The 15,058-nt window shown below is 41.8% G+C and overlaps 1 long non-coding RNA gene across 1 annotated transcript; it reads left to right on the top strand.

Moving 5' to 3' along the window:
- Positions 1 to 8,691: 8,691 nt before the first annotated feature.
- On the top strand, positions 8,692 to 10,771 carry LOC122132888. Its single transcript, XR_006152400.1, has 2 exons — positions 8,692 to 9,786; positions 10,373 to 10,771. It is a non-coding gene; the product is annotated as an uncharacterized LOC122132888 (long non-coding RNA).
- The last annotated feature ends 4,287 nt before the right edge of the window (positions 10,772 to 15,058 follow it).

Genomic DNA, 15,058 nt, shown 5'->3' with positions numbered 1-15,058 from the left:
AGGTATCACATGGCCCTACCAATGAAGACAATACATTTTCGCCTGTGTTTAGGCCTATGTTTAAAGTATTGTGGAGCCTTCAGGGACGTAAATCTCAACTACTTCACACATTTTATTTAATGTTTGGAGTGTCCTGAACATTTTCCACCCCCCTTTCATTCAGACACAATCTTTAGTTTTTTCAGCAAAGAGTGATACATGTCACATGGCCCTGCCATTGAAGACAATGCATTTTCGCCTGTCTGATCACCTATGTTTAAAGTATTGTGGAGCATTCAAGGACGTAAATCTCAACTACTTCACACATTTTATTTAATGTTTGGAGTGTCCTGAACATATTCCACCCCCCTTTCATTGAGACACAATCTTTAGTTTTTTCAGCAAAGAGTGATACATGTCACATGGCCCTACCATTGAAGATAATGCATTATCGCCTGTCTGATCACCTATGTTTAAAGTATTGTGGAGCATTCAGGGACGTAAATCTCAACTACTTCACACATTTTATTTAATGTTTGGAGTGTCCTGAACATATTCCACCCCCCTTTCATTGAGACACAATCTTTAGTTTCATCAGCAAAGAGTGATACATGTCACATGGCCCTACCATTGAAGATAATGCATTTTCGCCTGTCTGATCACCTATGTTTAAAGTATTGTGGAGCATTCAGGGACGTAAATCTGAACTACTTCACACATTTTATTTAATGTTTGGAATGTCCTAAACATATTCCACCCCCCTTTCATTGAGACACAATCTTTAGTTTCATCAGCAAAGTTTGATACGTGTCACATGGCAATACCCTGGCATTGGAGATAATCCCTTTTCACCTGTGTGATCTGTGTGTCAAGTGTTTTTTCACAGTGAATGGCCAGATTAATTACTGCTAAACATTTTTTACCCTTTCTTTACAGTGTTCTGAACATGTTCAACCAACTTTATTGAAGACATAATCCTTTTATCAGCAGATTGTTGTGTGTTTTACTGTTTCTTACTACAATATTTGCAATGATGCCTGTTTAGTCAGTGTTCCCTATATTTAAACAAGAAAATCATACTTTTGTAACATCAGTGAATCGTTTTTAACCCATTTTGATGTTACTATGAAAGTAATATTAATTGTCAATTTTCAGCTACATCTTAGTTATTATCAAAGTATCCTGTACGCTTAAAATGAACTCACTATATCTTACCTTGTTTTAAAGCAAGTTAATATAATGCACAGTTAACAAAATACCATTATAAAGTCTGATCTAGCGAGTAGACAGATTAGGACTTTATAATGACAAATAGGCTACTATAACTTTCAAACACGCTTTTAACTATTTTCCCGATCATTAGGACAAATGGAACAATAAAACTCGTTGCATATAAAAGGTTTTTATATTACCCAGTCGATTAACAGGGTTGTTTGTTGTAAAAACCTTTCATTTGATACAACAAACTCATTTTACTTCCTCGTTTCGTTTTACTTCCTGGGGTTATTGTGGGTTATCGTTGCTAGCAGAACGGAACTGTGAGAGTAGCGGAAGCTGAGAAGGGGACTCCATCAGACGTAGCAGTGCTTTTATATTCTGGCACCAGGTGTGGATAATCACTGCTCATCATGCTGGTTGTAGGTCCACAGCCTGCTCCCTCCATATGGCCAGTATAGGGACTGCAGGCAGGGTGCGCAGGGCACAGGGGGTCGTAACAGTTTCTATCAGTAAAGGAAAAGGAAAAAAGGGGTTCATGCACTGGACTCTGTAAAGCGCCTTGAGACAATAATATTGTTTTGTCACTATATAAATAAAATTTAATCGAATTGAATTGAAATGAAAACTAGTGGAACAGGGGTTTTATATTGATGGTGAGGTGATTCCTTCTATTGTTGAAAAACCTGTGAAGAGTTTAGACAGGCGGTACTATTCCACATTGAGTGATCGCGGACAGGTTTCAGAGCTTGGAGAATTAATTAAGGCTATCAGTACTATTGCTTGCCCGGTAGACCGAAATTGTGGTGTTTGCGGTTTGTCCTTTTGCCCGTGAATGTGGCCTTTGACTGTGCAGGAAGTTGCTATTTCAGCGGTGGAGAACTTTGAGGTAGTAATGAATGAGGCAGTTAGGTAATGGCTTGGGGTGCCACGTTGTCTAACTGCTGTTGCTTTACACTAGCTGCTCGGGAGGAGGGAGGAGATAAGAACTCAGAAACTCAGGGTTTGTTAAAGAAAGTTAATTTCACAGAGTCAGTTACCATGGTATCTGAACCAAAGTTAGGTTACTATGGTATCTGACCAAAAGTTTGAGTCACCTCTCTTTCTAGAATGGACAACCCAGAGTTTCCCTCATCTCAAGGTGAACAACCAGAGTTTGAACAAAACCCGGACCTCCCAGGTCCCATAGTTGGGCAGTCATGTTGTTGTGGGCTACAGACAGCTCATGTTGTGCTGTGAAGGAGGACCTATATGGATCCAAGGTGCAACAAGCGGTATGTGTTGAAGGGAAATGAACAAAGTCCCGGAAGTTGACCAAACAAGGTAAGGGGCGGGGCAACAAACACATGGAAACCAAAACAAAAGCACATGTCAGAATATAAACACATAGCACATGGAACAAAATGAGGAGATGGCCACCTTGGAAATTATTTTTCTACATAAACAAGTAGGCTACTAACAAACGTTGTGAGACTAATGTGTGCTAGATAACTCCACGTGGCTACCGAGTTTCTGTCACATCAACAATAGCTGAAGTCATATTTATTTATATAGCACATTTGAAAACCAAATCAGTTGGACCAAAGTGCTTCCCAGTTGAGGTGTATCAGTTGACAGTAAAAATAAACAAGATGAGAGTAAGAGATTAAAAATATAGACATTATAAAAAGATATGTAATAAGTATATTAATAAGGTATGTAATATTTATAATATTGTCCCCAGTTATTAAACAGCCAAGGCTATAATGTCTATTACAGCTAATAAGCTAACGTTAGCTACTTACTGCCAGGCTAACATTAGGCTACCTAAGAAGCTAATGTTACATTCCAATGAATGTATTCACAATCACTTATTTATTATTATAACAACTAACTATTGCAATAACTTATTATCAATTCATGACATTTTTTAATACAACAAAATAATTCAAGAATAAATAATCGAATTAAATTAAATAATTCATTAAAAAAAACATCACAGAAACAGTTAATGTAACTTGCACAGGTCTTAAAACTACTGTTTTGTAGTGTTGTAAATGTAGGTGGCTGACTTGGCTGCCCTAAGTGTTTTTTTTAGATGGGGTGTACTTTGAAGCAGGCTTAGTAAAGTTAATTTTGCAAGATAAGAGAGCACACAAAGTGCTGTTATTCAAACTAGTTCTATTTTCTGTAACAATTTTTTTTACCATACTGAAAGTCCTCTCTGAGGAGGCATTGCTGTGTGGAATGCAAAGTAATGCCTTCATAAGCCTAGCCAGCTGAATGAAGCGCTCATCTTTACCTACAAGGCCCCAGAATCTGTCCACTCTCTGTTCCTGAGGTAACTCCTTGCTGTCTGCAACCTGGTAGATAGTCAGTTCCTCTCTCAGCTTATCAGGATCAAGTCTCAGTTGAGGAAACAAGCACCCTAGCCTTGTCACTACACAGTATGAACAAATTTGCAAACATCTTATTAGTAGGGTTACTTACAAAATGCTGAATGTACTTAATTCTTATAAAAAAATCTTTGCTCAGTTAGGTGACTTAAAAGTCTGAAAGTTTTTTTTTTTACAAAAACATGATAATTTGAAGGGCAATGATAAAACAAGAAAGTCAACCTGTTTCAGGAGAGAGGTCTAGGCGAGAGGCTCGGTCCAGCACGTCCAGGTCTTTAAGCAGTGGAGAATCTAGGGGGAAAGCCTTAAGCATCTTCCTTCTTTCAGTCTGCCCCAGGGCAGCTGTGGCTACTGAGGTAGCTTACCACCACCGGTATGACTGTGTATGAATGACTGCTGGACTCTGGACTCTGTAAAGCGACTTCGGGTATATAGAGAAGCGCTATATAAGATTGAACTGATTGATTGATTGATTATGACTTCAACGTAGAAGGCCCTGACTGTCCTAAAAACACAATTGTGACAGGATAACACAATATATTAACCAGGAATCCCCAAAAAATACAAATGAAGCATCAAGGTATCGTTATAACTGAAGCTATAACTTACTGATATATTTTCGTCATTGTAACCGAGGGCAGTTCCTCTTTTTCAAGGAATGCTCTGGCCTCAGCTCCAATGAAGAGATCCTCATTTTTCAGCTGGTGTTCCTGACTGAGTGACACCTCTCTGACTGGAATATTTGCAATTAATCTTGCTGGGAGAATGTAGCCCAAATACCTCTTCACCAGTCTTGTCATTTCATTGTGTAGTTTGTGTATCAGCACCCCCTCTCCCTTTTGGTAAAAATGGGTAACATGGATTAGAAATGTAATGTGAAAGAACAATTTCATGTATATATAATGCTAGATGTCCAACATTCATCTTACCTACCTGGAAGGCAGTGTTGAATGTAACCAATGGCTTGAGAGCAGCACTCAGAAACAGGAAATCGAATTTGATCTCAGGATCATTGAGGTAGTCTGCCAGATCCCTAACTTTAACACTCGTCTCATCCTCATAGCTGTTGAAGTAGGCCTGAAGAGCTGGCCACTGATTTAACATTCTTTGAATGCACGTGTGGAGGCTGAGCCATCGCGTTGTGCAGTATCTGAGCAGCTTAAGTTTGTCTGTGTCTGTGAACTCCACAAACTCTTTGTAAAGCTCATTTCTCTTTGCACTATACCAGGAAACACAAATAAACAAATATGGACAATAGTAAGATGTGATGATAAAATAGCCTAGTAAAGATAAACCAGGTCATTAAATACTCCAAGTAAAATTACCAAGAATAGCCTCTCAAGCTTCCTTTTTTTCTTTTAAACTCACCTTTTGTCCTAGCGCTAGCCATTATAAACTGTTCCCTGCTTACAGGTATTTTCCCATCAGAACTTAAAACTGCCCTGGTGAGACCCCTCCTGAAGAAAAGCAATTTAGACTCTTCAGTTCTAAATAATTTTAGACCCATCTCTAACCTTCCCTTTCTAAGCAAAATCCTGGAAAAATTGTCTTTAAACAGTTAAATAGTTTCCTAGATGCTAACTGTGCATTTGACACCTTCCAATCTGGTTTTCGTTCCAATCATAGCACAGAAACGGCATTAGTCAAGGTTGTAAATTATCTCAGGATTAATGCTGACTCCAAAAAACTATCTGTCTTGGCCCTTCTGGATCTGAGCGCAGCCTTTGATACTGTTGATCACAATATCCTTATTGATAGACTTGAAAATTGGGTTGGCCTCACTGGTCCGGTCCTAAACTGGTTTAGGACCTATCTAACTGGCCGGGAATACTTTGTCGCCCTCGGAGACCACAGCTCAAAAAACATTTGTATGACCTGTGGGGTCCCTCAAGGATCCATTTTAGGGCCCTTACTTTTCAGTCTATACATGCTACCCCTTGGTAGTGTAATTAGGAGGCACAACATCGACTATCATAGCTATGCATATGACACCCAGCTCTATATTTCTGTAACACCCAACAACTACAGCTCTATTGATTGTTTGGTAAATTGCATTTCTGATATAAATGTATGGATGTCACAAAACTTTCTCCAGCTAAACCAAGATAAAACAGAGGTATTAGTCATTGGTGAAAAAAACGAAAGAGAGAAACTATCTGCACACTTAAAAACACTAGCACTTGACACCAAGCACCAAGCCAGAAACCTAGGCGTCATACTTGACTCAGATCTCAACTTTGAAACCCATATCAAAAATATAATTAAAACATCTTTTTATCACTTAAGAAACATTGCTAAGGTGCAACCATTTCTCGCTCAGGCTGACACCGAAAGACTGATGCACGCGTTTATCACGAGCAGGCTAGACTACTGTAACTCGCTTTTGTCTGGTCTACCAAAAAAATGTTGAAACCTTTAAACATGCACTTAAGACATACCTCTTTGATCTCGCTTATCACTCACTGTAAAATGTATTTAACATTTATGGAACATTTATTAATTTACTTATTTCTGTCTCTTTTCAAGTGTTTGTACCTGCCCCCCCCCCCAGCAGCTGTCTCTTAGTTTGACGATAACTGTGCTGAGCAGTCCTTTATGGTGCCAGTGCGGTTAGTACGTCATTTCCTGTTTATTTATCTCTGGCATAATCTGTGTCTCTTTATAAGTGTTTTGTAACCTGTAAAATGTATTTATTTAACATTTATGTAACATTTATTTATTTACTTATCTGTGTCTCTTTACAAGTGTTTGTAACCCCCCCCCCCCCCCCCCCCCCAGCAGCTGTCTCTTAGTTTGACGATGACCGTGCTGAGTAGTCCTTTACGGTGCCAGTGCGGTTAGTACGTTTATTTTATTTTATTTATTTATCTCTAGAAAATCTGTGTGTTTTTTACAAGTGTTTGTAAACCCCCCCCCTTTTCTTTCCTACTGTGAGGCGCATTGTGTTACCTCCTTGTATGAAATGCGCCATACAAATAAAGTTTGATTTGATTTGATTTGATGATTTTGTCAAAGTGGGAGTATACCCCGACCAGCAAATTTTCCACTGGGGCCTTCATGGCCTTGATGCCACAGCCTGTGGCAAGTTGTGCGAGGTGGCATACACAGCCCACATCCTGGATGTGAGGTTGCTTGGCTTTTAATTTAGTGATTACTGAATTGTGCCTTCCTTTCATAACATTGCAGTTGTCTGAGTTGAAGGCCACCAGGTTATCCCATGGAATTCCTCTGGTTCTGTCATTAGACAAATGCATTTGTTGAAAACATAGGATACAAAGAAATTGAACTGAGCCTTAAGTGCATTCCACATCATTCCCTTGCTGAACTTTTAACTTGTTCAGTGACAATAAAGATGAATCTGATGTTATATAAATCTAAATCGCCAATAAACTTACGTCAAAGAGGTTGCCAGCTTCTCAAAAACGCTGTCTGCTGTTCCCACGTTGCAGACTGGCATATCAATAAATTTGGTGACAACCTCAAGACTTATCTCGTCATATTGTCGAGCCAAAATTACAAGTTCCTTTTCTTTTTGAAGTGTGGTGGACTCATCACATAGCAGACCAAATGGCTGGGTCTGGCAGGTGTCTGTCACCTCATCATTGAGCTCTGGGGCAATGGCACCTAAAAAAAGAAATAAGTAACAGTGACTTTCAAATACTACTACTAATGTTTTGTTTTAATTATGCTGGTGCTTTGGGACTATCTGCAACCAAACAGGGGCGTAACTATAGGGGGTGCAGCAGGTGCGGTTGCACCTGGGCCCGTGGGTATTGGGGGCCCGTAGTTGTGGGCATTAGACATATCTACGTCAATCTAAATAGTCTGAAGGCGAAATATGTGGGCGGGGCGAGGGGGCGTGGCAGCGGCGGTTAGTGATCCACCCTGTGTCAACTTCACAGTTTCAAGTGTTATAGGCAGAATATGTGTGCGGTATGAGGGGGCGTGGCGGCGGTTATAAACATGAAAAAGGGTAAACTGTAAAATGTTTGGGAAGCACTGCCTTATGCCACTGACTAGGGCCCGTCGTAACTACGGTATGCCACTGAACCAATAAAGGAATACACCACCGTTTTATGGAAATTGTGAGAAAAAAATGATAACTTACCTTTAAGAAGTTGGGTGGTCTTCGTTCTCCCAGACGAATACTTTTTGGCAATTGCGGAGTCCGGGAACATCGTTGCCACAGTGGCTGAATATTCGTCACAAAATGAAAATGAGAGGTTGTTTTTGGCAACCAACATTGCCATTTTGAGTTCAGCCTGGAGCACTTGGTCTTGTTCGATCTGTCCCTCGTTGATAAAACCCGAGATTGCCTGAGTGCCCTTTTGTGCCTCGGCAGCACGGACATGTTTCTGAGACTTTAAATGTTGACAGACGTCATTCCTACCGCCGTGCCCTATGTTAAAATTAACACGACAGGCTTTACAAAAAGCATGACTATTATTCAGGTGACTATTTGATATGCCTTCAAACTCTTTTGTCCAACACGACTTAAATGTACACATATATTTAACCTTCTTCGCTGGTACACCTGCTTCTGCCATTTTTCGTCACTTTGAAAATATCAACTGAAATATCAACTTTTCGCGGCAATAGCCTGCGCAGAAAGATCACCTGCGCAATAGAATGTAGGTTGTCAGATTGACAAATTGGTTGAAAATGGTATAGTGTGTTTATTGTACACAGAATGCGTTGATCGGTCAAACCTGACGGATCCCCATTCAAAGTGAATGGGAGGGGGCATAGACACTTCGCAAATCCTCTCAGACGTATTTTTCAGTTACAATAATTGGGTTTTTACATTGTACAGTGTCTATTTCTCGGTAACTTTCTAAAAATATAATCAAAGAAAAGTCAAACAAACAACTTTTGGGTACAAATACGACCATCTACGGATCTTTTTTTTTGAGCTTCGCGCTCTTGAGAAGTGACCATAAACGTGATCTGATTGGCTACAGCCTGTGCTGTCGTATTTGCATGAAAGGCATTTGATTGGCTGACGCTTGTGTTGCCTATCATGATTGCGTTGCCTCTCATGATTGCGTTTCATACATGATCTGGCAACTTTAGAACATTGGACACACATTTTGATTTGATTATGAATAAAATAAGTTTGGACATCCTGAAATACGGGAGATTACGGGGAGAAATGACAAAACGGGAGGGCGGCGGGAGATGGATCAGAAAACGGGAGAAACCCGGGGAAAACGGGAGAGTTGGCAGCTCAGCTTTACTGTGGACGTGTTGATTATAATGTAACAAAGATATTATCAATGCTAGACAATCACTCACCTGTTCACACCAGAGTTATATATAGGCACTAAATACCTAAATATATATAATATGGGACTAATACAAATAATCATTCACCATATAGCACAGATAACTATTTACTTAGCAAAATGTATATACATATGTACACAAGTATCAATTAACACAATTACGGTCTTTGACAGTTCCACAACCAGAATAGCAATCAATTTAAACACACACAGTATCAACAATTCTAATCCTATAGCCGGCATTAATAAATAAATACTTAGGGTACCCAAAATGTTGCAGGGGTCTTACGTTGCAAGCTTGATTCGTCGCTCGTGTTCGTAGTAGCCAAAAACTCAACAGCTATTTCGCGCCAATTGCACTGAGGAAAATAAAACACTTAGCTTGCAACAATGGCCGCCGCCTCCGCGAGCGTGCCGAGTGGATGTAGAGGAAGATGTTGTCCTTGGTAGCTCACCCACGATGTCGACCAGAGTTGTCTACTGCCTGGACTCCGCTGTCTCTTTCCCGTTGGGGTTTGCTGGGCAGTAGGGACGCTGTGATGTGTAGGTTGCCGAATAAGCCACCCTTGTCCAACGACCGTTAATGCTAGGCTAGCTGTAGCCAAGTTAGCAGGGGCGTGGCCATGTGGTGGCCAGGGGGGGCCACGGCCACCATTGGTCAGAGAATGACCACCCTGCCGGCCCCCCCAACCTCACGGCACGGCAAAAAAAAAAAAATACAAAAAACCCACCTGAATAGAAACGGTATAAAGCTGAAATAAATGCATTCATATTTTTTTTATCAAGTCGTCTTATATTGTCATTTGCCATATTTGCAACATGTTGGGCCACGCCTCCATCAACAGCGCAAGACACAAACCAACGGGCCGGCATTCTGACTGCGCTTCAATGGAGACTAGCAGCTAACCACTGGATACCACTGTAACTAACAGGTGAGTAAGTTGGTGATACTTGAAAGGATCATTGAAATGATAAGATCATAAAGTTATCTTCACACTCAATTTAATGTGTAAGAATGTGTCAACATTGAGGAATTGTGGCAGAGTGAGTTGAGTTAGGCTGCTGCTGTTATTTTTGCAAACTTGTAAGATTATCTCTGGCTAGCGAGCTAGCGCTAGCTAGTTAGCTTATTTCCATTCCCAGGTGTCACTTAGTCATAGATAACACACTGTCGCTAGTTTACACTTGAAATTGAAATAAAAGCAGTCTATAGTTAATGTTGTGTAAAACTTTTCTTTAAAGATGACACAATGAAAAGGATAAGTGCCTCAGGGGGAGACAGGAAAATCCATGCTTATTTTGCCAGCACGCGTAGCTGAAGAATGGGACAGGGTCGGTCGGGTTATGGCAAACAAAAATAATTTTAAGGCTGGCCACATATTAAACATGTATTTATTCAATCTGTAAAATGTTAATGATTGCATGTTTAGTCTTAAAAAAACAACAAAAGAACAACATGTAATTGGAAGTGGATAGCACTAAAAGCTGATACTAATGGGCTTCTTTGGTGTTTTACAGACATTTCCAAGTCCAGGGGTGAAGCTCCAGCGCAACCTCAACTAAATTTCCCCAAGACACTCCAGGGAAACCGAAACAGGAGCTTCAAGGGTGACTGGTATGTAGTCCACCCCTGGTTAGAATACTCCATAAGTGAAGACTCTACCTCTAACAAACAAAAAAGAGAATTATGTAAAATGATTTACATGGATCTACCTACACTCACTGACTCACTCACTCACACACACACACACACACACAAGCAAACAAAGCGTGCCCCTTGTAGACCTGGTTTGTCAGTGCTCTGTTTTCATTCAGCACCACAATCTGTTTGATGTAGTAAGCTAGTGATATTGTTCACTGTTTGTAGTGATACTGTTCAATGTACATTATACATATTGTTGATATTTTTTTTCTTTATGTATTATGTGTGTGGGATGTAATGTTTTTGCTTTTCTTTCTCTTTATATATTGTGGCATCACGGTGGGCCAGCTAGCAGAGGGGTGTGGTGTCCGTGTGGAGGTCTGGCTGCCACACCACAAGATGGCTGCCAGTGGCACTACATCTCCCAGAATGCAGCAGCACCCAACCAGGTGTAGGTGCTTAAGGCACCTGATGGAAGGGGCATTTAAGACAGGTGGTGCCTGTTGTGAAAGAGCGAGCCACGAGAGCAGAAAGAGCCAGGAGGGAGAACAGAGAGCACTTGACGTGCGGGTGAAGCCGTTGTGGAAACGCTTGCTAAAGCGCATCCGGAAGGGGGAAGGCTAGCCCCAAGCCGGGAAAGACCTGGACGGAGAAACTTTAAACTGCAACTACAGTGGGCAGGATGTAAGTGAGGAGCAACTTTATGAAGCCTATGTTTTGCCTTTGAAGAACTTTTATGTTTGCTTCCTGAAAGACTTTGTGTTTGGTGAATAAACCTGATCCTCGTTTGAAAGCACTTTTGCCGGCTCTGTCCTGTTAATTACGCACTGCCCTACACCCAGCTCAGTGGTAAAGCCTCTCATGATACCACATATGGTGGAGAATGCGGGCATAGGGCGTAAGTGCGAATGAGCAGAAGTGAAGGAATCGACGACTTGGTGGAACTTTTTTCAGGACATGCAAAGGAGCACCAAACACAAAATGGAGGAACTGGTGATGATGCTGTGGGAGAGCCAGAGGGCCCAGCAGGAGACCAGTGCAGCCTTGCTGCAGATGCAGCAGAAGGACAATCCAACTAGGGATGACCTAGAGGAGGCCGAGAAGAAGCACACCCGGTCTGGTGAGATGTTCGAGAGGGCCCAGGAAAAGCTAAGCCAGATGCGCAGTGCAACAGTGGTGGTCCTAGCTGCCGGTGGTGAAGAGTGGGACGATGATGATGGCGATGATGATGATGTCTATGGTGAAGATGTCAGTGATGAAGAGGTCGGTGATGTCGATGATGATGAAGATGATGCCGATGATGAAGCTGACGATGGTGATGATGAAGATGATGACGAAGGTGATGATGAAGGTGACGATGATGAAGGTGAAGATGATGAAGGTGAAGATGATGTCGATGAGGAAGATGAAGGTGATACTGATGGTGAGGAAGATGATGAATATGATGTTGATGATGAAATTGCTGAGGAAGAGGTGGAGGATGAAGATCCTGCGGAAAACGAAGATCCTGCTGATGACGAAGATCCTGTGGATGATAACAAAGCAGGTGAAGATGACTCTGAGTCAGAGGTCCCACCAGGTAAAAAAGGCAGCTCCAGCCAAGTCTGCTGCCAAGGCAGCCCCCTGCTAAAGAAGAGCCTGGGGAAGACCACAACGGTAAAGAGGCAGATGACCCAGACGATTGGTGCCGAAGGCGACAACGACCTCGGAGAAGAGGGGGATGTCTTGACCAGCACCAAACGTGTCGACTTCTGCCCAAACAAACGTGTCTGACTCTGCCCAGAGGAGAAAGATGTGTGCCGGCTACCAGCGCAAGGTGGTAGTAGTGTGCCGCACAAACGAGGCCTACAAGGAGAAGACTCCTAAAAAGACGGAGACGGATGGCAAAGATGTCCCCGAACGCGCCGTGCTCAAGAGGAAGGGACTCTACGCCCTGCCAGAGGTGGGCGATTACTTCCCTGAGGTGACGTATGTGGAGCGGAAGAAGCTGGAAGCAAAGGCGCATTTGAATTGGCAACTTTCGGTGAATTGTCAGGAGATGGCGACTGAGGAGACGGCAGAAGATGGGAAAGACACTGGCATGGTCCCCAGTGCACAACAGGAGCAGAAAGAGAAACCAGGGGAGATGGAAACAAACGGCAGGGTGAGTAGATGGTTTCTAAGCCACCATCCGGTTAATGTCTCTGTCGTTCACAGGCCAGGAGAGCGCCGTGGAAAAGCAGATGTCCTGTCCCACTGTGATGCCTTTTGGACCTGGGTTATCCTGCCGAGGGCGTCAGGTCCGGGGAGAGGGATGTGTGGCATCACGGTGGGCCAGCTAGCAGAGGGGTGTGGTGTCCGTGTGGAGGTCTGGCTGCCACACCACAAGATGGCTGCCAGTGGCACTACATCTCCCAGAATGCAGCAGCACCCAACCAGGTGTAGGTGCTTAAGGCACCTGATGGAAGGGGCATTTAAGACAGGTGGTGCCTGTTGTGAAAGAGCGAGCCACGAGAGCAGAAAGAGCCAGGAGGGAGAACAGAGAGCACTTGACGTGCGGGTGAAGCCGTTGTGGAAACGCTTGCTAAAGCGCATCCGGAAGGGGGAAGGCTAGCCCCAAGCCGGGAAAGACCTGGACGGAGAAACTTTAAACTGCAACTACAGTGGGCAGGATGTAAGTGAGGAGCAACTTTATGAAGCCTATGTTTTTGCCTTTGAAGAACTTTTATGTTTGCTTCCTGAAAGACTTTGTGTTTGGTGAATAAACCTGATCCTCGTTTGAAAGCACTTTTGCCGGCTCTGTCCTGTTAATTACGCACTGCCCTACACCCAGCTCAGTGGTAAAGCCTCTCATGATACCACAATATACATATGTATATGTATATATTATCGCAAATGAATGGAATATTGCACTTAAAATGCTACAGTTTACCTAAATAAATTATCGCCTAAAATGACAATTCATATTGTGTCTGTCACTTGCACTAAAAACATCCCTGTCTCGAACCCCCTCACATAATCATGACACATCGCACTCGCACATTATCTAAGCACCCATTCCAATAACATGGGATTATCAATAAGACATCATTAGTGTCCATAAGAAGGTTCAATCCATTGTTTATGGCTAGATGAGCCGTTAGAAAACTGCTGCTCTGAGTGATGCAGTGTGTGAGTTTTAAAATAGTAGTTTTGACAATCAAGTGCCACCCCAAATAAAAGACTGGCCAGAGCTGGCCCCCCCAGAAATAATGTCCTGGCTACGCCCCTGCAAGTTAGCCTTCAGAGCTAAGTGGTTGCTAGGTCCTCCTAATAGTTTTCTGAACTATAACTCAACCCCGACTAAATAACTGTCACTGTCATATACGGTTAACTATTAGTTAGTCTAACTCACAATGATAATTATTGGCTTAATGGAGTGTAGTTCTCACATTAAATGTAGTCAGTGTTAGTTAAGTGTTACAGAGCAAATCTCCAATACATCTTCTCTTGTTCGTTGACTCCTCGTTCTCTCCCGTTTCCTCTCCGTTCCCCTTGCCTTACCCTTCACCCCTGACCTACAACTACGATCTCATTGGCTTACAAATTAAAACATCATATAAACTCTTACATTTCAATTTCTTATTATATAGTAATCAAAATAAAATACCTTGAAAACATTTACAGCATCAGGAACTTAGAAAAGAAAATATATATTCACATGGGTGTATAACAATACATGACCTTAGCCAGGAAACATATGCAATAAAACCGTATTAATAGTTTTTAATCTTTTAAATCCTATTTATTCTATTTATTAACTTATTCTATTTATACTATTTATAACCCTATTCTATTTATACTACTAATGAACTTTAATCATCTAGCCTACTTTTCCAAAGGGCTACAATTAGACTACCTAATAAGCTAATGCTAGCTACTTACTGTCAGGCTAACATTAGGCTACCTGTTGTGTGTGATGTATGGTTATGATGAAGCATAGACTAAATGGTTCTCAAACTTTTTCTGTCATTCCCCACCTTGAACAAGGGGGCCTTTTCAAGCCCCACCCGTCCCTCATCGCTCCAATAAAATGGTAGGCCAAGCTTAAAATTGTCAAATTTATTGAAATAACGATAAGTTCTAAATCTTAATCAATAACAAATAACATCAGTTCAAAAATAGAGAAAATCAATAACAAATAACATCAGTTCAGAAATAGAGAAAATAAAAGTGCAATAGTGTCAAATAGTGTCGAGTTCCAAAAATAAAGAAAAAGGACCTAGGCTACTATGCAATTGTGTTATCAATGGTAGGCCAAGCTTAAAATCTCCCTTGTACATCAGCTGTCTTTTTCACCACTGGTACTGAATCGCCAACCTTTGTATTTCGTGTCACAAATGTATTCATAACGTCAATATTAGCCCACTACACTTTCATGCTCTTGCTTGATTCATTATCCCGCTGCAATTAATACGCAGACGTCAATCAAAATGTTCATCCCGGTCCCCCATCTAATGTTAATACAGTGTTGTAAAATGGTGCGGCTGCTATAATGTATTATGGAGCAACACGTAGGCTACAGGGTGGGTGTGGTAGAGCGA

The sequence above is a fragment of the Clupea harengus genome, chromosome 5 (assembly GCF_900700415.2).
Source record: "Clupea harengus chromosome 5, Ch_v2.0.2, whole genome shotgun sequence".
NCBI lineage: Eukaryota > Metazoa > Chordata > Actinopteri > Clupeiformes > Clupeidae > Clupea > Clupea harengus.
The sequence above is the reverse complement of the archived record's forward strand: the minus strand, read 5'-3'. Positions and strand labels throughout refer to the sequence as shown.